This window comes from Austrofundulus limnaeus, unplaced genomic scaffold (assembly GCF_001266775.1).
Source record: "Austrofundulus limnaeus strain Quisiro unplaced genomic scaffold, Austrofundulus_limnaeus-1.0 Scaffold127, whole genome shotgun sequence".
NCBI lineage: Eukaryota > Metazoa > Chordata > Actinopteri > Cyprinodontiformes > Rivulidae > Austrofundulus > Austrofundulus limnaeus.
In genome coordinates, this window is record NW_013952529.1 from 1,519,881 (window position 1) to 1,543,793 (window position 23,913).

The 23,913-nt window shown below is 38.5% G+C and overlaps 1 long non-coding RNA gene across 2 annotated transcripts in view; it reads right to left on the reverse strand.

The window, feature by feature from the left end:
- Positions 1–23,295, reverse strand: part of LOC106522368 (uncharacterized) — an 84,170-nt gene extending 60,875 nt beyond the window's left edge. Inside the window, exon 1 of one of the 2 annotated variants that reach the window (XR_001310773.1) lies at positions 23,165–23,283. This is a non-coding gene — a long non-coding RNA (uncharacterized LOC106522368). Of the gene's footprint in view, positions 1–23,164 lie in introns of both variants that reach the window. The other variant, XR_001310774.1, reaches the window with a different exon arrangement.
- Positions 23,296–23,913: the final 618 nt, after the last annotated feature.

The window sequence follows — 23,913 nt, forward strand, 5'->3', positions numbered from 1 at the left end:
AAGTGTATTTATTTAATAGTTCATTTATATAATTCTGCTTTTATTTCTAATTATGTCAGTTTTGGTCCTCCATACTGCAGAAGCCTGATAATCATACTGTATTTTCATTCATATCAGGTGTGTTGGAGCAGAGAAACAAGTAAAACATGCAGGGCTGCGGCCCTCCAGGACCAGGACTGACCATGCCTGATCTAAAACATGAAGTTCTGTCCAGCAGCTGACAAACATGCCACCACTTACTGAGCCGTTTGCATAAAACTCCTAAAAGCCTACTGAAAATCTCCTCACAGGTGTGTGCTGTTCCTGCAGCACCTGCAGCCTGAAGAGTTCAGTGATCCTGCAAATCAACCGTCTTCAGTCTGAGGAGAAACCTGAACAAGCTGAACGTCTCAGAGCACCAGAGAGTAAACATGAGCCTCTAAAAACTAATGTCAATATTTGTCTGCAACACTCAGACATTTAATATTATAAACTATAGTATTTAATTTCTACAAATTAGTTTATTTTTGTGCTATTTTAAGAGTGTCAGTGAGCATGTACAGTTTTATTTATGAAAACATTCTACAGCTCAATCAGGCCTCAGGGGATAAAATACAAACTGAAATCCACAATTTAATAAACAAAACACAACCACTGAAATACACGAGCCGCAGACAAAACAAGGGTCCCGTTCAAGTTTTCTCTTGATTTTTTTAAAAAGTTAAGAAACCAATCATTCATTTCCTCAAGAGAATAAAAAGGTAAAAAAATGGAGAGAAGACTGGAAAAAAGGAGGGAGATCTATTCTAGAGCTGTCTCAGTGGAAGGAGCTTAAAGTAGAAACTCATTAACTAATGTCTCTGACAGCAGAACTATCTGAGACTAAAACGTTTAAAACGTTGAAGCCCAGCAGGGCTGAGGAGGAAGGAGACGAGGAGGAAGGAGACGAGGATGGACACTTCCTAACGGTCCTTGAGGTGGTTGGACTTTGGCTGCTTTTTCAGTCCACTTCTTGCACCTTATTGTTGTTCAGGGTTTTGATAAAGTATCTATCCATCCAGTGGTGGATCTAGGATTTTTCTGAGTCAGGGGCCATCAGGGGGCCACAATATTCATAGAGGTGCCAAGTCTTTGTTCAACATCCTTTCACACAAATTCCCAGTGTATACATTTTTCACTTCAAACACTTGTAATGTCATGTACTTTTTTTTTTAAAAAAAGGCACCTCTTTACAATAAGGCCCCCCTTATAGATGGCTTTTAAAGAGTTTATAGATAGGTTATAAATTAATCTGTAAACACTTTAAAAATGATTAATACGTGTTTATTATGCAATAATTAAGGACGAGAAAGAGACAAAATTGTCCAGTTTCATTTATTAATGATTTATGAAGTGTAAACTTTACAAATGAATTAATAACCTATCTGTAAACTCTTTATAAGTCATCTATAAGGGGAGGTTGATTGTAAAGTGGTACCAAATATCTTGCACAGTAAATTCTCCTCGCCAGTTTTTCATACATTTTACTGTAGATAGATAAAATATTTTCAAACACACAACATGTGAGAAAATCCAGCTATAATTTGTCAGTTGAAATACTTTTTTGCAGGATTGTTCAAATTTTATGAAGGGAAGAATAATTCTGTCAGCTTGATTTATTCTGGACTTCACTCTTTGACTCATTAGCACAGCTAGTGTTTGAACATGGAACTGCATCCATCATCATCTCCCCCAGGTGAAGGACAGATGAGTGACAGGACAGGGGCACTTCAGGGGGCCAATCAGATTTCAGCTGGGGCCAATGCCCCTGTGGCCCCACCCCTAGAACCACCCCTGTATCCATCCATCTGTGTTCAGCCCACATAAAAAGAACAGATTTTAAGCTCTCATTTAAACAAAGCTAATAAATATAGTTTGGTTTCCCCCTCACAGCGTGGATTGGGTGACGGGATGGATTAGTGTCGGTGAAAAATTGGCCAATAATTCTCCACTTTTCCCTTTATCTTTCAAGAAGTGTGCGTTTGAAAAAATGTGACTCGTATTTGTCTTTAATTAGGAAGTTTGTCAAGAAATCAATGCGTCAGTTCTCCAAACAGCTCAGAGGAGTTGTGCAGCCAGGACAGATAATTCCTTCAGCGAGTCGCAGGTCGGCCAGCGGGCCTCGACCCATCGGGCCTCGACCCATCGGGCCTCGACCCATCGGGCCTCGACCCACCGGGCTCAAACACTTTTAACTCACTTCAGTCATTTAAAAGAGAGAAATAAGAATGCAGAACAATGTTGGAGCATGTCACCCTGAGCATGGTGAGACATTTACGAGATGACAGAGCTGATGGGGGGATGGGGGCATGGGGNCCAGCTAACAGTGAAACAATTAGGCGAGTGTGGAGTTAAACGATGTTTACAGAAACAGTATGTGTTATCGACCTGTAGGCTCGTTCTCATATATGGCTCTGAACAGTCTGCAGGAAAACGCCTTCAGCTGCTCTCATCAACACCAGGGTCCTGGTTTATAGTGAACATGATCAAACTGCAGAGAAAGGGATTTGTGGAAGATGCTGCTGATTGAACAGTGATAAAGTTGAGCAATGGATGAGTAGTGTCGGTACGGTTCCAAGCCATTTCCATTAGGCCAGATCCATGGAACCGGCACTTTTTTAAATACCTATTTCATTGTGGTTCCAACCGGACCCAGCTGACACCAAAATGCGACGTCAGAACTAGGGCTGTGTATTGGCAAAAATTTGGCGATGCGATACAAATCATAACAGAGGGGTCACGATACAATATATCCCGATATATTGCGATATATTGCGATTTTTGTCCAAAAATTCTATTAAATAAAAACCTCTTACTGAAAAAAAAAGAAAAGCTAATGTTTACTTACAATGCTAATGCTACCCTTACTCTCTGGCACTCAAGAGGTAGAGGAGCCAAATGGCTGGCTCACTGCTGCCTACTAGTGGTCAGAGGCTGAACTACAACATAAAAATGAACGGCTGGCAAGAAAGTTGACATTTTAAACCTTAATTAAAATCGATACAGGGCTTTAGAATATCAATACAGTATCGGGAAATGAAATATCACAATATTTCAGTGTTTCAATATTTTCTTACACCCATAATCAGAACACTTCGTCACTGATTGGCTAAATTTTTGCAAATGTTTAAAAACTCAAAAGTTATTCATCAAATGTGTTTCCATCTCTCATTTTTCCCATTAATTTTTTTTCAAAATACCTAAAAACCACCTCCACCAACTGCCCAAAACACACCCATTGGAGCCGGACTGGAACATCAGTGGAAAACCAACCGGTCCGACCCGTACCGGACCGTACCTACACCGACCGTTCCGACACTACACTAAGTAGCACTACTGGAAAAGGGGCATAGGAAACACTAAAAGGTGGATTGTCTGGATAAATAATTTCACTTGTTTTACGTGTTTACCCAGACCGGGGGCGGAGCCAGGGGGTGGCCACCCCTGGCCACCCCCTGGCTCCACCCCTGATCCAGACAGGATTAATATGATCAGACTGATAAAATAGTTGGTTATTAAAGAGAGAAATTTGTTTTTCCATATTTGGAAACCAGATTCATATTGAACTGCAAAATATCTCAACTACATTCAGGACAATTTTTTTAAATGTTTGAAATTATTTAATACATAAAAATGAGTTATTTTACAATAAATTCAGCAGTGTGTGTTTTCTTTTTTAATCAACCTTTCTGGACTATTGTCTTCTTTAATATTTAATGCTCAAAGATAGATTTTCACTGAAGTTGCCCTTTCATTTGCTTGTATTGATTCAATGAATCTAATTTTTTTTATTTGTGATGCAATGCTCTTTTTGTGCTGGTGAAAGCATTTCAAGTTGATAAAACCTGGATTAATCTGATGCTCCGCAAAAATAAAAAGTAATAAAAATCAGATATTTGTGAGAAAGTTCGGCTCAATTTCCTCTCGTCTCTTTGTGGTGTTTGGAATCAGCCTGTTGTGAGTCTGTGTGTTCAGTTCTCCTTCATTTGTCTTTGCAGGCTTGTTCCTCCTCCTGTGTGTGGAGCAGCGAACGCTGTCAGTCTGCCCACTGCAGGCCTCTGGAGGCAGGCTGCGTTACCTCGCCTTGCATTCATTAAGAGATGAGAAGAGACAGAGAGGTGCCAAAGCAGAGAGCGGAGACAAACATGAAACAGGTGTCGCCAGGGGACAAAGGGGAGACACGTGAAGAGACACAAAGAAATGAGACGGAGAAAACAGAAAACCAGGCAACAGGAGGTGTTTCTTACACCTAATTAGCCTATTTTCTATCCTTTGCTCCACTTCCAATGTTTTTCACACTTCTTTGAATCCTACATGATTCATGTTTCTCAGCATCTTGTCACCTTTGTTTGTTGGTTTGACGTGTCCACTAAACAACAATCTGAAACAACTTGATGAAGGCAGGAACTACTAAGTGGTTAGATTGAAGTATAGATGAGCAGCCATGCTGTCCGGTCTGAGCACCTGACTTTACCCCTCCTCCCTCCTGCCTGTTCTTCACCTCAGCAGAATAACAGAGGTGCGTGTCTGTTTCTGAGTGAAACAGGAGTAATAAATAAAAGAACAGCTTGTAGCTGTCTTGGTTCTGTTTGTTTTAAAGAGGCGTTCAAACAACTTCAGCTCTCGATTCCTAAGAAAAAGTTGAGGAACTAAGATGGACTGATGTGGTCCGATCAGGTCGTGGTTTAGGAGCATCTTTACTTAGAAAGGCCTTCGCTGAAAACAGACGACTGGAGGTGTTTTGTTGCTTCAAAATCTCCACAGATCATTTCTGTCCTTTAAACTCTTATTCATCATTCCAGAGATTAACCTTTTTGACCTCGGGTGGCACGAGGCCCTGTCAGATATACCAATGTACGGATCAAAATGATAATTTTTATAAATCTTGGTTGAAGAGACCTAAGCTTTTTTCTTTCTCCAACATACATGGGATGAGTAGGACCTAATGAGTATAACAACTAGACTGTCATGGTACAGGAAGTAGTTTTTACAAAAATTTATGTCCTCAGATGAGGACACTCATCTGAAAATTTCACGCTTGTTGAGGAATACCTGAGCAATCATCATACAAGGCTTGAGAAACTTCATGATATCATTTTCCTAGTTATTTTGGCAATACAGCAGCCAGCTGTTAACCAGAGCAAGATCAGTGAAACGCATCATCATCATCCATAGCTGCGTTTCCATTGCAAATGTGCGCAAAACTTTGTCGATATTCTGTTAATGTCGAAAAAATACAGTTTCGCAACTGCAGTGTTTTCATTAAGTAAGAAATGTTATTAAAGTCACGTGAATACGTTTGTTCTCATGATAAGTCATTACAAACATGGTGGCGATGGATGTAAACACATAGCATGTTGCTACCANGCGTCTTTTATCGAGGCTTTCCAGAGACAAGTCCCTACTTGGGAGCGGCTACGTATGCTGTGTTTTTGGGAAATTGTAGTCGGTGAGTTTACTATTTTATACTACTTCTGTGATATTACTACTACTTCTATGTCTTGTTATCTTCTTCGTTGTCTTTTCCACCAGTAGAACGAGCCGGTTGTTGATCACGTGACTCCCATGATGCGAAAAAAGTGTTTCCATAGCAGTTTTGCGAAATACATCAATTTCTACACGGCCGAAAAACCACCTCATCCTAGCGCAAAAACATTTTGTTGAAAAACTTAATTCTTTTCATAATGGACGTGTTTCCATTGAGCAAATTTATTTTCAAAATTCTAATTTGTGCATTTTCATGGTCAATGGAAACGCAGCTCATGACAACTTTCAGATTGCTCTTCAGTTTCAAGAACACATTATGGGACATAACGGCAGGAAATCACAGAGCATTTGACCAGATCATCCTAGGTACAATTAAATGGTTTAACAAATGCACCACTTGCAAGAACTATTTATGCTTGTGAATTCTTCTAAATATTTGCAGTTTTATCCAACCTCAAGGTATAATTAATAAAAAATTATAGTCCCAATGTCCTCAAATGAGTACTTTATCTTTACAGACATTGTACTTTGGTTCAATTGTAAAATAAATAACTAAATAAATGTCAAATTTTCATGCCTTATGAAGCTAAGGGTGTAACGGTGCATAAATACACTGGTTTTAAGAATGAAATGTTATTCAGATTTCTACTTTGCCCATTTTTCTTGCAAGAGTTGTTGTAGAAGCTTTTTACTGGGATCCCCACCATCTTGTCTTCACTGAAATGAGGGTAATATTATCATGGGACTACTAGGAAGAACTGGTAATGTTCTTTAATGAGATCAACGGGTTAAAAGTTGAAAAGTTCCAGTTAAGAGCTGAACCGCAGCCTTTTGCACAAGCTGTAAACGTGAAAGTGAGGCCTGACTAACCCAAACAAAGTGCATTACAATTATCAAATCTGGCTGTAATGAAGGCATGAACTACTTTATCAAGGTCAGGTCTGGTTAAAACAAGCTTAAGTTTAGCTATCTGCCTCAACTGGAAGAAACTCTTCTTACGACAGAGTTGATCTGCTTATCAAACTTGAAATCTGAGTCCATAATCATCCACAGGTTAGAAACATTGTTTAAGATACGGCTCAAGAGAACCAAAATTTACAGAGAGAAGGCCCGGCATAGAACTAGGGCTGAACAAAATCACTTTTATTTTTATCATCATTAAAACTTAAATTTGACACCATTAGGCTATAATGTCATCCAGACATTTCAACAGAGGATTTATAGAACTATTTGTGCATTTCAGGAGCATATAAATCTGACAATCATCAGCGTAACAATGAAAGGAGAAACCAGTGGAAGTAGGTATAATGAAAATAAAAGTGCCCCCAGAATCAGACCCTGCGGTACTCCACATGTAAGAAACGAAGTGGAGAAAAAAAGTTTTCAACATTTATACAAAAGCGTATGTCACTCAAGTAAGATCAGAACAACCCTAACACTGCTACAGTAACCCTACAGTGTTCTAACCGCTAACTGCTAAATGCTAACTAGTTTGCACTATTTTTTTCAAAAACTTCAGTTTTTGGATTTTTAGACATGTTCTCTGGTACATGTAGTATTTTCTACATCATCTCTGTTTTCCACAAGAAGATACAAAGTTTTTTTTTTTTTTTACTTACAGATCGATACATTGCATATAATTAACTTTTACAGAGTGCAAACTTTCAGGAATATAACTTAGTTCCTCATAATTATCTCCCATAATTATCTCCCAACTACACAAATCACAAAAACGTCACATTTGAAACATTTCAGTGATGCTTTAACTGCACAGTGAGAAAACAGCTCCCTCATTCATTGCTTAACGTTTCTAAATGTATTGTTTTGTTCCTAATGGCTGGATGGATCAAAGGTTTTAAAAAGTCTTAAATAACTCCCTTTAAATTTTCACCACAGTCAACTTTCCCATTAAAGGAGGTATGACATGACTATGAATGGCAAAAACATTAAAAAACAATTTATTCTCCAGTATTTAAAATAAGTGCTTGACTGATGGCCCAGAAGAAACTCCACTTCATTTTTAATACATTATGCAAATCGACACAAGCTCATCAATAACAGATTTTTTTAAGTGGAATAAATGAAGTGGCCATCTGTGGCCAAGAACTGAAGCTTGTATGTGTTCTTCCACAGATTCTCTCTCAGATACATCAAAATTACATGTAAATGAGGCTTTTTTTCCCACTTTGAAATAGTGAAAGCAAAGTGAGCCGAGAAAAGGACGTTACAAATGTTTCATTTTCTCTCTTCACTGATAAACTGTGGCAGCATCAGGTTAGAATAAACGAAGCAAAAAAATGTAGTTTTAAATGAGTTAAAGTGTTTGACTTCCTGACAACAAAAACTAATTTAATAGTTTGTCAAATGTCAAAAAAAAATTTGCATTCATTACATTTGGGAGATATTTTAATACGTAATTCTATATTCTCTTAATCAAACATTTAAATCATTACAGAATCAAATATCAACTAGATATTGCATAACTATGTGACCCCACACATAAGCCTTCAGAATGGATTTATTGNACTCATTGGTGGGCCAGATGATAGCCCTTCATCAGAGCTAAATGTCAAAAAATATTTTAAAAATCTGACGCTCCTGTGTTAAATATTTTTTGAGTTATAAGTATTTTTGTATGTCCAGAAAACCCCCCTTTTCAGATGGAGCCCCCTCCTCAAATGTGGGGTCTATCATAAAGCCGTTGGCTGGAGCAGAGTAGGTCGGACACGTCTACATTCCTGCCAAATTTCACGTTGATCGGTCCAGCTGTTTCTGTGCTACGTTCGAAAAATCTTGAAAAATTAAATAAATAAAACATTACAAAAACAAAACGACCCCCCCCCCCCCTCCGCTTTGTCACTTCTATATTTATATTTTGGTTCATCTTTTGAATTAAAAGCAATGACCAAAAATGATTATATTCATTGATTACATTAAACGACACAAACATATCTGCTCAGGTTTATAATTTGTGTATAAATACTTTGTCCAGACTACTTTGACAAAGTTCACTTTAGAATTTTCTAAGCCAATCTCCAAAGGCAGCAGGAAGGTTTCACGGCTACTTCAAATATCAATCAGTTATTATTACCTGAGCCGGCCGCTCTTATTTACTCGACTGCTGTGCAGTTATTCACACTGACACAGTCCATACGAGGGACTGACTGAGCGTGTCCTTTAGGCGTTTTTTTACCTCGTCTCCGTGAAGAGAAAAAACTCTAAATCCTGGGGAGTCATTACTGCAGACTGTAATCAATCAGGGAGGAGAAAATAGTGAGACGTCCCAGAAGAATCAAAGAATCAATGTGATGGAAACAGATTTAAAAACCTGCGGTTTTTTTAAAATAGTGTTTCATCAGTCAGTGCTGTTAAATACAGTTGGACGCATTTGTTCAGTTCTGCAAAAAAAATTAAAGAAATAAAAAATATATATAATAATAATAATGCACAAACTGTAACATTTGTTATTTATAGATGAAAAAGTATGCAGACAGATGTGCAGATCTGTTTCTTTGGAGGTAAAAAGAGAAAATGTTTCCAGTGGGCTTAGCTTGGCCCCCCAGGTGCTCATGGCGAGCCCACTAATCCCACCCCCAAGGCTCTAAGAGGGTCCACCAGGGACCCTGTTCCAGACATGGTGACCTGTATTTCCTGGTCATTATTCAAGATTTTTGTAAAAAAAATTAAAATAAAAAAAATAATAATCTTGTTTAGAGCTGATTTTGGTGGCTGAGTTCTGCCTTAGAAGAAATACGTTTTGCCTTTCGAGGTGGAGATGAAGAGTGCCGCTGCTCCTCCTCGTCAAAAAGAGTGAGTTGAGGTGGTTCACTTAGAGTTTAGATTGGACTTAAAAAAATCTGACCCAACCCGGCCTGGATACATGGATCGTGTCAGATCCAACCTGAATAATTGACTCCAAATAAAAGGCCTGAGCCTGAATACACACATATTATTTTAATTAAGGTTTTAGATTAGTAACTAAATCAGTTTGACATGATAGTTTAAAAAAAAGTTTTAAAAAACGAAGATAAAATTTTCTCGTTATTAAAACTGCAGTTTTGTGTATTTTCCAGGAATATAGTCCAGTTCCATACAATCAACAACGTTACCTTCAGTTGTTGGGAAAAAGCTGTTTATATGAAAAATAAAATGGGACTTCACATCATAGTCTATCTAAACATCTTTAAAAAAGCTCTTTAAGAACATCCTGCTGTTTCTGACACTCCCACTTCAGCACGTCTTCACAACAGTGATTCAGGGGAGGGGTGCTGTGAGGCGGGAGCTCGGCTGCAGACTGAGCTCCAGGGAGGAGCTTAGTGTAAATGGGCGGAGCTTTGTGGCAGCAAGCGTTTAAGCAGCTCCACATGGCCACCGTGGAGATTCAAGGATTTCTCAAACATACATGAATGAGTCAAAGCAACTCTCTGGGTATGTTCTTAAGGAATTACATTCTAACATGATATAAAACAAACAAAACATTTGAGATTCAAGTTTTCTTGGCGATCTCCAATCTTTGAAATGTCTGAACTGCTGATTTCGATTTTGGTCGATATAGATTCTTTACATGGCTGACACTGTCAGGTGTTATAAAGTCACAATACAACTTCAATGTTCAAATGTTATTTTACTGAAATACTTGGAAAAATATCCTTGAAACAGCACAAACTTGTTTTACCTGGACATTAGGTAGTGCTCACAGCAAAGCAAAGGATAGTGGCTGATTTTCAGATTTTGTGGAGGTAGAAATGCTGATTTTTTCTGCTGATCTTCTCCACCGATCTTTAAGGATCGACCGATATCAGATCTCAAAAGTAAGGAAATAGGCGCGATAAAGGTGCACCCCTAAAAAATTATTTTTGCATAATACCCCCTCCCTCTTTAAAAAGTCACAAAGGATGTCTGTAATTAACACACAATACAAATGGCCTATAATCGAAAGGGTATGGCACAGCAAAACTATAGACCAAACATAAACCAAGGCTATTTTATTTTAGATCTAATAGAAACTCATGTGATTTAACCTGCTCACACAGCACATTCTCTCTTTTCTCAACAGGTTTAAACTAATTTAAATTAATTAACACAACTTTAAATCAAGATTTCTCCTTTAGTTTTCAATGTGCTGGATGTTTTGTAGGCCTGACCCGACCACCAAACATTTAATTTGAGCCCAACCTGGCCTGAAGCTATAAACTTTACCTCTACACTCATCTCACACCACGGCACATTTGTATTTCACATTTTGTAAGAATGTGACCAGATGTCTCTAACATGCCCTCTGCCTCAGCCAGTGGGGTCACTGCAGCAGGTGTGCACAGCTTTTATTTGAGTTTTCTCAAAGATTCTCATTTCAAAGACCTGAAAGAACAAATAAGCTTAAATGAATGCACTGTAGCTTTAAAGCAAATGTTTTAAACAAGCGTTAGGTTTGTTAACAGCTTAGAAATAAAACCACAAAAAGTCTGAAGCCTCATTGATAGTGAAGAAAAGCCGTCTTTGTTGCGTTTTCTGAGTGATCATCTTTCCTCGGAGCGAAGCTGTTCTGGGTTACGGAGACACTGAGGAATTATGTTTCCCTGGTGCCAAGACGTAAAGTCCCCGTTATTAATAAACCCTGAACCTCTGGGACACTCCACTCCCACCCCCACCAGCCTGTTCTCTTATAATTGACTCATTAATTGACTCATTTAAAGCTGTCTAATTAATTACTGAATTTAATTCAATTTAGCACATTTGCACACTTCCCGTTTTACATCAGTTGCTCGGTTTTGATTTGGAAGGTGATAGCTTTGGAAAATGGGAGCAGCAGAACAGGCAAATAAATATGTTTCATGGTAATACCCACTAATGCACAGGCTAATTACTGGAGTAAATTGATCATTCCCTTTTAATTGATTTAAGCTTGTTAAAAGGGCGCAGCGCCAGCTTCGTTAGCTATGAGCACTTTATCTGGATGACAGTAATTGGAGGTGAATGCTCTCATTTCTTGTCTTTCTCTTCTCTAACTCAGCATCGAAGACATCCATCACGACTAATGGACGAGTACTGTACCCCAAACCTGGAATAAAAAACTGGCTGAGGTTCTCCCGTTGTGTGAAACAGGTAATCAGATAAAACTTTAAGCTGTATTACATTTATTTTCTGAGCAAACAGACTCAAACAGATTATATCTCACTCTAAGTGACATTTTAATTTGAAGGATCAAGACCTTTAAATGGTTTGTTGGAACCCCCGAGGCCAATTTAATATGAGGAACTTTAGCAAAGAGATGCCCCTCATGACAACACAGCCCCCAGGATCATGAGGGTACACAACCCCTCCCTCTGAGTTAAAATATCAATTCTGCAATCATCTGCATGATTCATGCAGATGATATGACCTGTGTGATTGATCAATGATCAATTGGTCGATGATTTGACCTTTTGCAGCTTGGAATTACACAATGGGAGAGATGAGTTAAAAAAGTTGCTCTGATCCAATGTTCGCATCATAAACACAGAGTCATATGCACAAAAAACACTCGCGACAGAGCAGACAGCTGGGGATGGGGGGGGCTTGGGTCAAACACGAGATGGGGGTGGGATTCAGTGGAGCCAGTGACATTGACGTTGATTTCTCCGTGCTGGAACTGATCAAAGACCCGCCAGAGTCCAGAGACCAGATCTTGGGTTCGGTTCACCAGAGTTCAGAGTTTTCCTTCCTCCTCAGCCTTCAGACCAGATCCCACATGGGTGATGCGGGGGAGGGAAGGGGGAATCAAGCCCTTGTTGACAGATCATCCTGGGGAGTTTAGATAATCTTGGCAGTCTAAGCCAAGCAGCTGGGATCTGAATAAACAATTGTTTTGGGATCAAGCAGCCTTGAATTTCTTGCTGCTTTTTAGTCTTATTGCATCTCTGAAAATGGCGTAAAAATATCAAATATTCCCAATTTTTGGGTCTTCCTCTCCTCTCACCATCTGGAATTTCACCCAGATGTGATCCTGCATGCCAGAGGCACGCTGATGAGCTGCAATTCTCCTCAGAATCGCATCAGTATCTGAGTCTGCACCCCCAGAAGAGCAGGTTCCATCCACTGCACCTGGCAGCTTCTCACAGGCCCGGTCGCTGTCAGGATCACTTTCACTTTTTGATAAATCAGAAATCAGCCTCCTCCGATCAGCAGAAATTCAATCATCAGAAATCCAAATAAATACAAATCTTCCATGTCTTCAATGGAAGGTGGCGCCAGACGCATCAGGTTCCAGCTCCCCAGGAACCACTGACCCGACCAGCAGCAACTCTTCCACTTGGAGAGCAATGTTCCCCTCATTCCAATCGTTCCAATCTCAGTGTGGAAAATATAGTGTCAATTGCATTCAGAGACCAAATCCATAATTCCTTTTGTTTCGGGTGGTAGGTAGAAAAAAGCAGGGTAGGAGGGGCAAGTTCAGGAGAACGTCCGGCACCTCTGAAAGCTAAGCGAAGAGGTGACGTCTATGCAGGAAATACCAGGTAGAGCTCAGTTATTGTTTGTTAGCGGTGCTCAGCTGTAGCAATGAGACGAGGAACGTAATGTTTTCTGTTTAGCTAAAGTTAAACACGAAACAAAGTTAATTATAACTGGCCCTTTGAGGGCCATCATAACACTCATGTGGCCCTCAGTGAAACAGTCCGACTCCCCTGGTCTAACTGGTAACAGTTGTAGTCCAAATAATTAAATCCAAACAATCACTGAGCACCAGAACAAAACCCATTCAAACTAAATGTTAGGAGCAGAGCCAGCTCTAGGCATAAGCAGATAAGGTGGTCGCCTAGAGCGCCATCTGCTGGAGGGGGCAGCAGAAAAAAAAGTGTTACTCCGCTCGGCGCCCCTTTCAATTAGCTTTGTCTTAAAACCCAATAATGAAGTATTTAGGGGTTCCAATTGGGGTGGGTGGGACATAGTTCGGGGGGGTTGGTGCTTCAACTCGCCTAGGGCACCAAAATGGCTAGAGCCGGCATTGGTTAGGAGTGACTTATTTCCAGACCATAATCCTGTCTTTGTTTAAAAACTACAACCGTGCAGTAATTCCAGCTGTATTTACACAGAAAATGATCACTCACAAATCCCATTTACAGCTGGCTGCAGTAACTGAACGTCTCGTTAACGGAGAGGCGCTTCTCAAAAGAACTCACTAAATCTATAAACTGGCAACAAATCAAGACGGTGTGCTCAGAGCTCTGTGGTTTCAGGAGGACGTGCTGATAGAAGTAAAACGAGTTCTGCTTCACTGTAAAATATTTTCAAAATAAGACCGCACAGCATTAGAATATTATGATGCTAATTCAGATAAACCCACATAATTCATTTATAATTCTGTTACTTTTTCCCATCGATATGCTGAGCAGAAATTCAGCTGTCAGTCAGAATGCAGATTTTCTACCCTCCTCGTGCGCACACACACACACACACACACACACCCGCCCTAAAAGGCCCGACAGTTCCTCGGCAGGGCTCTGAAGTGAAGCTCAGTGAAGTGAACGTAAACTTAGCTTCCAGTGAAAGCTCCTGGCTGGGCACCCCAGGTGAAAATAGATGATTTTTCCTCCCACCCCCGGCATCGATTTAGAAATTCAACAAAGTAGATCCTGTAGAAAGCTATTTTGGAGAGCACTCAGGATTAGATTGGTCCTGTGGTGGCAGGCCACGCATTTCTTTAAAGGAAACGGGCCAGGGAGGTAATGCTTTCAACAAAGGTGCTGAAAGACTTTTCTCTGACTGCTGAATTACGTCCAGAGGGGAAAAAACATATTTCAGAAAATGAATTTACCATTTATAATCAATGTTTCAAAAATTAGGTTTTTTTTAGGAAAATATGTCAAATACAAGGAGGTCCTATAGAACAGCTGGAGTGTGCAAAACCACGTGAGCGTGTGATTGGCTGGTGAAGCTAACGGCTAACGCTAAACGCGCAAGACTCTGGATTTCTCATTACTCTACATGTCAATACATACCAGAAAGCTGTTTGTGTTATGGATTTATTAACAGAAGATAAACAGGAAAACATCTCATTTTACAACACAAGTCAGCAGATTTGATCTTATTTAGCTCAATGTGATCTGAGCAGAACATAATGTAACAGTTTAAAATTAAAATAATCTTATAAAGTCCATGTAATCACTGTTATTTATTGAACTGTTAGCAGATATTAGCTTGGAGCATATAAACAGAGTTTAGCTCTGTTGAATCATGTTACAATTTAACACAAACTATTAAATATTACTTTGTCCTCTGATTAATATTTAGACCTACAGAGTAAAATAATATTATAAATGTTTCTGATTAATATTTAGACCTAAAGAGTGTAAAATAATATTATAAATGTCTGATTAATATTTAGACCTACAGAGTGTAAAATAATATTATAAATGTCTGATTAATATTTAGACCTACAGAGTGTAAAATAATATTATAAATGTCTGATTAATATTTAGACCTACAGTGTAAAATAATATAAATGTGAGTATTTTTAGGTTTCTGTTAGAGGAACCTGACCTGTTAAGAAGATGTTAGCTAATAGAGACAAGTTTCATCCTATAACCAGAGAACATTTTCTAACTGTTGACTGGTAAATATAAATATTATTTTTATGACAGTAAGAAGAAATAATAAATATACTTTATTACAGCTGAAGTCATCATTTTTCAACTAGCTAAAGTCTAAGTTACAGGCTGACTTCAGGTCTGGTTTAGATCATTGTTACTTATAAATTATATATTTTTCTGGTATAAATCTGCTGTTTTACATGATTGTTGAATGAAATTAACATAATTATTAATTTATTGTAAAAACATGACAGATAATGTGTGAAACAGATCCAGTTCAGCTGTTTATCTATTAGTTTGTATGTTTGCTGTGAGCTGTTGTCCTGTTTGGTCTGTTTCTGCTCCTCCATGATGTCACAGACACTACCAGTGGACAGGATGGGCAGGACTCAGTCTAGTGATCTATATATTAAAGTCTATGGTCAGATATTATAAATAAAAGGGGTTGAAAGACAAATTAATCAACCGTGTGTGTTTGTTTTAACTTCATCCAGGTGTGTCATGTTGGACACTGAAGATGATCCAGCTCTGCAGAGGACAGTCAGTATTTATCATTAAATCCTGCTCCGCTCTTTTCTTACTGGTCTACACCTTCACTCTCCACCTGTCTGCTGTGGTGCTGCAAGGCAGGAAGTTCTCACCTGAACTTTAGGATTCTGCAGTTTTCCAGTGCAGAGGATTTTTTTATTTTATTTTACTTTGTAACACCTCTTCATGACTTTAACCTGAGATAAACGTTTCAACTCACCAACACGTCCTTCAAAGCAGCCAAATAACTTTTCTATATGGTAAAAATTATATTTACCCAGGCTTTAAAGCTGGTAATTAATTTAAAACATCTTGATCTGTCAATTTAAGGTGATCGTTTAAAATTTCTAGTTGTCAGCCACTAAAAGGTCAGCCTGAGAGCTTACAAATAAACACAAGGAGTTAAAATTACAACAGTTTTGTCCATTTCCATAAAATTATGTGCTTTTATTTTGAAAGTCACAAGATGAAAATGTAACAGACGTATCAATTTAGATTGTTTTAGAGTCGCGTTGCGGGTCCCAAAAAGTTTGTTTACTGAATAAAATATCTACAGAAATAAGTTCCCTTGAATACGACCTGGATGTTCATTTTCTGTTCGCTGACGAGACAATGTTTTTTAAATCAACAGCTTTAAAAAAATCAACAAATAAAAGACTTTCTCCGGCACAGACACAGACAGATGTCTCTGCGGAGAAAGACACATTTGCGAAGTCCCATGAGGATAGCTCGACGCAGGTTTAAGGGAGTTCAATCATTCAACATGACGAGCTCCACCAGGAAAAAGAAAGCGTGTGAATCCCTGCAGGACGCAGCCTGCAGCGATACAGCACAGAGCCAGAGGCTGCTTCTGATTCAGCTGCTCTTCATTTCGGTCCTCAGAGACGCTCACCTGCATCTCTGCACAACACACTCGTCTTCACTGAGAAACCTGCTCGGCAGAGACACACTGAGCAAGGAGTGGCTGAATAAACCAACACACCAACACGTTGGCTCTTTTATTTTTAATGCATTTAAAAACAGAAGTGTGGACCCTCGAAGAATAACTGTGTCGAAGGGCAGAGCTGCATGTAAATTATTTGGTTTCCTGCAGTCACGCCCAGAAACGCTGCTCTCTGGACACGACCGCTAAAAGTTTACTTTCTGACTTTTGTTCTTCTGTAAACAATGAAGCAAACATGCTTCATTGGTTTATAGTAACTCAGTACATTTACTTTGTTTTAGTACTTAATTATTTTTAAGGATTTGTAATTTTACCAAGTATTTTTTTAAATAGTTACTTTTACTTTTATTTTGTTACATTTAAAACCTAAAAAGGATACTTTTACTTATTTACTAATTTTTAACTTCTTGTTACAAATTAAATCTGAACGTGTCATAAAAGGAGTGATTTATGCACTCTAAAAATGAAGTGTTGAATTTACTTAACCAAATGTATTGTATATTGCTCAATTAATCAAACTGGTTCCACTAAACCAAGGATGTGCAAAGTGAACTGGTTTTGTGTGGCCCCTGACTTCAGTTCTAGATTTATAATTTGTTTACAAATGTATCCTCCTGGCACAGCTGTCTGATGTAGACGGAGACTTTCTATTTATTATTAGTGCAAATTTATCACAAAGTAAAAGTTTCCAATAAAAATTATTGGCAACAATACCAATTATTTTTTTAAATAACCAGACTCTTCGCTTTTTCCACATTTATCTAGTTACTTCTACTCAAAACCTGATTTTGTTGCACTCCAATCTGCTTTTAATTAATTTATTAAATTCATCTGAATACAGCAAGTATTTTCAATGAAAGTGACCTAAATCCTGATTTTATTGATCAGAATTGACTAAATTGGTTTATTCTTTCCCCAATTGAAACGTAGAAAGTTGCAAAATTTCTTTCAATTAAAGGGAATCATGCAAAATACTTTTCAAGTTCTGGATCTTGATTAATTTACGCATCCATTTCCATTAATACATCTGACTACTTTATTTGTTTAATTAAAGTATTCAATGCTTAGTTTATTGTTCTGGAGGTAAAAGAAAAATATTTTTGGCCCTCAAGTCCTTCTGACTTTATGATTTTGGCCCACGTAACAAAATGTTTGGACACCCCTGCACTAAGCCAAGTTGATTCAGTAAATTCAGTTTATTCCTTAGAGTGTGTAAAAGTACTTTTACTTTCCTGGTTTTTGTAAACTGTTTGACTTTTACAGAAATACTTTTCCCATCAGTGAAATTTATTTTTATCAAAGTCATTTTCTGTTAAGGTATTTTTACTTGGTTATTTTTTCAAATACTTTAAAGACCTCTGCTAACGTTACAGAGACTCCACTGAACTAACCTCGGAGTTCACGTCTAGTTCAGGTGATGTATCAGAAAATTTATACACAGACACACGTAGAGCTCATGTGACACACCTGAGTGATTTGATGCACCGCAGCATGTCCCCATCGCTACACACCACCACCCCACCTCTAACACACACACACATAGATACCACATAGCGGTAGCATATATGGCCCCTACACGTACGCAAAGCATCAATGATTGATGACAGATTTATTGTTTTGGGTGGGGTTCATTGGTGGGCCCGATGGATAGCCCATCATCAGAGCTAAAAAGAAAAAATACAATTAATCTGAAGCTCCTGTGATGAATAGTTTTTGAATTATAAGCAATTTTGTATTTCCAGACACCCACTTTTCAGATGGAGCCCCCTCCTCAAATATGGGGTCTATTGTAAAACCGTTGGTGGGTACAGTGCACAGCGGACACATCTACATTCTTGCTAAATTTCACGTTGATCGGTGCAGCTGTTTCTGTGCTACGGTTGACTAAATCATTAAAAAACTAGAAGCACTCAGAGAGTGCAAACCTCCACCAAGTCCAATTTCCCCATCCTGTAAGAGTTAATGCACAAAAGCAGAGATGGAAACACATTTGCTGAATAAGTTCTGATGTAGTGAACATTTAAGCAGCAGTATGCACGGGATTTCTTCTCTGTGGAGTCCAATGTGAAAACAAAAAGTCAGACTGGTCACCTGACGTTATTCCTGGTCAAACTGGTGTGGGATTAAGCTCCTAAGTTTTCATCAGTCACATTTCACCATGTAAAACGTCTGTTTTATCTCCTTGTATGAGTTTGTAATGGTTTGACTCTCTTTATAAAGTGCTTCCTGGCTCCCCCCGTCTCCAAACTTTGAGGCCCGGCAGCTCTCTGTTTACAAGCCTAGTAGAGACAAACTGTTTTCATTGGTTGTTTCAGAAATGTGGTGTGTTTGAGGAAATGGGAAAAATAGGTTTCATGGTGCAGTCACGCACTTCCTGGTCACAAAACGTTCTGTAAATGTGCATATTATGGCAAAAATTATTCATCATTAAATGTGGTTTTAGAAGTCCGTGCTGTCCAATCCAGCTCTCTGTTTTTTACAGAAGCCCTGTGAAAGCATCACAGCTTTGCCGATCTCAGAGGATTAAAAGAAAAAAAAAATCCTGTATCCACATCGTGATCCGGAACATCACCAAAATTTAAAAGGTGTGTTCCTTGGCCCAGTACACACATGTGGTAAAAATGTCATGACAATCTGTCCACAAGTTTTTGAGTAATGTTGTCCACAGACAGAACGACAGACAAACGGACATATATGACCGAAAACATTACCTTGCCCGTTGGCGGAGGTAAAAAAACAATGAACAGTACAAAAACATTATGACTCCTGCTTCCAGTCATAATTAGGTGGGAGTCACACCCAAACCCAAGGAAATAAGAGGATCTGTTGCGTCTTCACCCTCTCAGCTCAAACGTGGACACGATTACTCATAGCTGCGCTCGGATTGGTCACAGGTGTCTCCAAATGAGCGAAGATGAAGCTCATTAATCGAGGCAACACTGAAAGAGCAACAACAGCCAGGAAAATGACTGCAGGTATGAGACGGATGCAGAGAACCGATGGAAGTAATAAAAGGTTCAGAACAAGTTAAACGACGAGGAATGGCTCCATTTTGGGAGATTTCAGAAAGTTCATGGTCTAAACTGAAATAAAAAATCTTTTTTAGTTTGTAAAACAAGATTTCTACCTCCGTCCTTTTATAATGAGCTCTATGCAGGGGAACTAAACGGCATGCACAGAGTCCTTTTGTATTTTGATTTGGTTATGATGACTCACCAAACCACGTTTCACATCTTTTCTCACCATAACTGGTTTGACTTTGTTTCATGCAGAACATGAGTGAGCCATTGTCCAGACTGCAGATCTGCACAAAGAGTTTAAATCACTCAACACTTCAAAACCAAAACATTCAAAACAAGGCTGCACTTAGTTTCTAATAAAACAAATGTTTCAGCTTCATGACGCATTAAATCAAACATTTACCGTTTGTCAAACGTCACAAGTCCGACATTAACTGTTTAGATGTAGGTTAAAGTTTCACAACACGACACTTGAACCCTTAATTTCTCCGAAGTTCACTTCAAAGGGATGAAATTAGTTTGTGCCGTGGCCAGAGTGAATTTATTGCTACTGGCAGGTGTCGGCTTGTTCCTCGTGAGAGACTGTATAATCGAACCCCTCTGACAGAAGTGTTTGTTTGACATTTTGCAGTAAATTACTGCGCTGACTTGCAGAGTGAGGGAGGCCTGGCCCGGTGGTGAAGGGGAAAAAGACCGACGCTCGCAGGAGAGAGAGAGGCTCTGCCAAATGAACTATAAATGTGAACGATGCCGTCGCTTTCATCGACGTTTCCACTTTAAATTGAGCTAAATTTAGTTTTAGTCAAACTTGCTGCCAAGCAAACTTTTTCCTGCTTCATCTGCACCTCTCACCTAAATGAAAACAGATTTTGAAAAGTAAGTTTTTGGTGAATGAATGTAACAGTTTCAGAGGAACAAAGATGCAGCAGCTTAAATGCAAAACCACCACAATGTATTCTATCGTTGACTTGCTTTAAAGTGCCTGTGACACCAAATGTTTGGAATCAATGTGAAATATTTGGAAACATTAATAACATGTTTCAAAAATTATTTCACTCTGCTGAGATGAACAGTTGTTGAGATATTTGCATGCGAGGCAACAGGAAGTGATGTCAGAGGGGAATGTCTGCATGTGAACAGAGTTGCTACAAAAACTAACGACACAGAGTGTAGAGAAGAATCTGATGTTTTACATTATTTTGAGATGAAGAGTCAGAGTTCAAATATTGTTTTCATTAACAAAGACCTGAGAGTCCTCTTTCTTAAAGGGCCAATATTATGTCTTTCTCAGGCATAAATTTAAATACTATACCATAATAAAGTATCTATGTTACCTTTAGTTGCTATTAAAACGCTGTTTTTATGTTTAAATAGAAAATAAARTDATCTTCTCATCACTTCCTCTTCTAAACGCCTTGAAATTGGCCTCTGTCTCTTTAAGAACCTCCTTCTGCTTCTGTTCCGTCCCGTTCGGCCGGGGGGGGGGGGGGGGTGTTCATCTGAAAAGAGCTTCACTGAGTGAGAACTGATGTTGAGAGCTCAGCAGACAGTTTAAGTTCCACTTTCACTTTGACCCGAGAACCCAAGTAGGGGTCTCTGCGGACGAGTGGGCGTGCCTCAATGAAAGGCAATTCTAAAGCAACACACCTGATTTGACGGACTTTTTTTTCTTCTTAAAAAGGGACACACCTGACTGGACAAGCAAAAAATGGTCATCACCGTACGGCACCACCCGATTGGACAAGAACAAAAGGGGTGTTACTGTACGGCACCACTTTTTCTGGAGACCCCTTCTTGGGTCACATTTCTCCTGGTTAACCTTGGTGTTGGGGTCAGGGTCAGGCCCTTGTAGCCCACAGTGTTTATGCTTTAGACACGCCCACCCTTGTGACACGCCCACTTTGATTCCGCAGATAACCCCTTCTCCAAGAGCCTGCAGGAGTCATGGGCGGGGTGTGTGGGGAGGGGGGTTGCGCTCTGCCATGAGGAAGTTCAGCTTAAAGACACGTCCCAGGGGAGTTCCTGGTACCAAAAGGTGTTTCTGGTCCCCACCTGTCGTTTTGCTCCTCAGCATGGCTTCATAAAAACACTGCAGGATTTRTCAAACATGATGAATGAGTCAGAGCAAGGCTTTGGGCATGTTTTTTATGAGAGTATAACATTATAACATGATGTAAAAAGTTGATTTTACATGATATTGCCCTTTAAAGAGTTCCCCTTTGATGTCACTTCCTGTTTCACTTTGTTAAAGTCAACCCTTAGCAAAAAGTAGTACACTTAAACTTATATTCAGGTATACTTATTAAAATGAACTTTAAGTGTATCAAGTAAACTACGCAACGTGTACTTTTAGTGTACTGGAAAATATACTGACTTTATACGTCTTTGGACTAAATTGGAACAGTTTTTATTTAATAAAATGTATACTTTATGTATACTTGTGTAAACTAAAGGTTTACCACATGTTATATTTATACTTCTAGTGTACTATACTTGTGGTTCACATTTTAGCTTGTTAAATTATATTTAAAGTATACCACAAGTACATTTCTCTATACTTGCTTTGCACTAGTTATATACTTCTAGTCCTCGTTTCAGTTTAAGTATACTTGAAGTACAACTTTATGAGTTACTAAAAATAAAACACTATTTTTGTCATTTTAATTGTTAGTTTATACTTGTAAGTTTGCTTTCTTGTAGAATACTATTTATGTACTGAAACAGTATTTCCTTAAGTATTCCTAAACATGACCCATGCTATATGTATATTACACTGTAATGTGTTTACAAAATCACAAGACAGAACCTTAATACTTCAATATATTTATGACATTTAATAAAAAGTATAAGTTTAAGTCATAGTATTAATGTACTTGGCCTTATACTGAAAAGTAGAAAGAGAAGAAGTTTAAGACTAAGTATATTTCACTATACTAATATCAAGTATATCAAATATAGTTTATAAAAGTAAACTTCAGGTACGCTGGCTCATTTTAGTGTAGAATAAGCAGAGCTTTATAGTAACTAAGAACATTTACTTTGCTACAGTACTTAAATAATTTTGAGTATTAGTAGTTTTACTAAGTATTTTTTTAAATCGTGACTTTTACTTTTACTTAGTTACTTTCAAAACCTAAAAATGATACTTTTACTTCTTTACTTTAAAGTTTAACACCTAGTTACTAGGAGCCAGTTTGGTTCTGTAAATTTAAACAGTTTGTTAGAGAGCGTGGAAAAGTACTTTTACTTCTACTTTCCTAATTTTCGTGCACAGTTTGACTTTTACTTAGTTAATTTTTTTCAAGTACTTATAGATCTCTGAAAATAAGTATATTCTTAGTAAACTTAAATTACTTTTTGCTAAGGGAAATAAAAAAAAGAGGTGCCAGTTTTGTGACAAAACGGGTAAAATGATGTGTGTTATACCAAGTTTCTTAAAGAAAGATGTTTTCTTTGACTTCTTATTTGAAAGATATCACAGGAACTTTAATACAAAGGGTCAACTGAAAGTTGGAGCTTCTGCTCACATTCCAGGAAGTTGCTACAACCATTGAAATGTTCCTGACTTCAGGACGGGATTAACGTCACAGATCAGTTCTCACCTTTAGTTGGCAGGACGCTGGTAACAACATGTTATGCTCTCTGCTGCGTCAGTATCACATGTCCACTTCACTTTACATCCTCCTCCATCACATCAGAGCCACCATCACCAAGGTGACATCAAACTGTTGGACAGTATATGCTATGCTAACGACGCAAGATGTAGAGGGAGGACAAACAAACAAAAATAAAAATAAATAAATCTCTTTTCAGTCACTGAAAAATCAAGTATTTAATATTTGAGCTCAGTGAAACAAAGAAGTTGAAAATAAATGACTATGTCAGACATTAAATATTTACCTTTGGGTCAAGGTAAGACGGTCAGCTTCCAAACTAATTTCTTCATAACCAGTGCGTAACAAAGCTTTTAACTCCGTCAACAACAAATGTCTCTACAAGTATTTTGTGCCTTTGTGTGTTTAATAAAGTTGCTTATAAGACAAGAGGGTATTTGTCACCAGCATGGAGACCACAAGACTCCATGTGTCAAAGGTATGAGGGCCAAAACTAAGGCTACGTTCCCACTGCAGGTCTTAATGCTCAGTTCCGATTTTTTGAAAAAATCAGATCTTTTTGTGTGAACGTTCACATTACATTTTAAATGTGACCTGCATCACGTCACCTGTGTGAACGCTCCATAGCACTGATGTGACACGCATGCGCAGTAAAAGATGTGACGTCTCATCAGCCGGCTTGTTTGTTTACAGAGCTAGCATGGATGCTACATTTTGCACATCGAATCAGAAGTTGT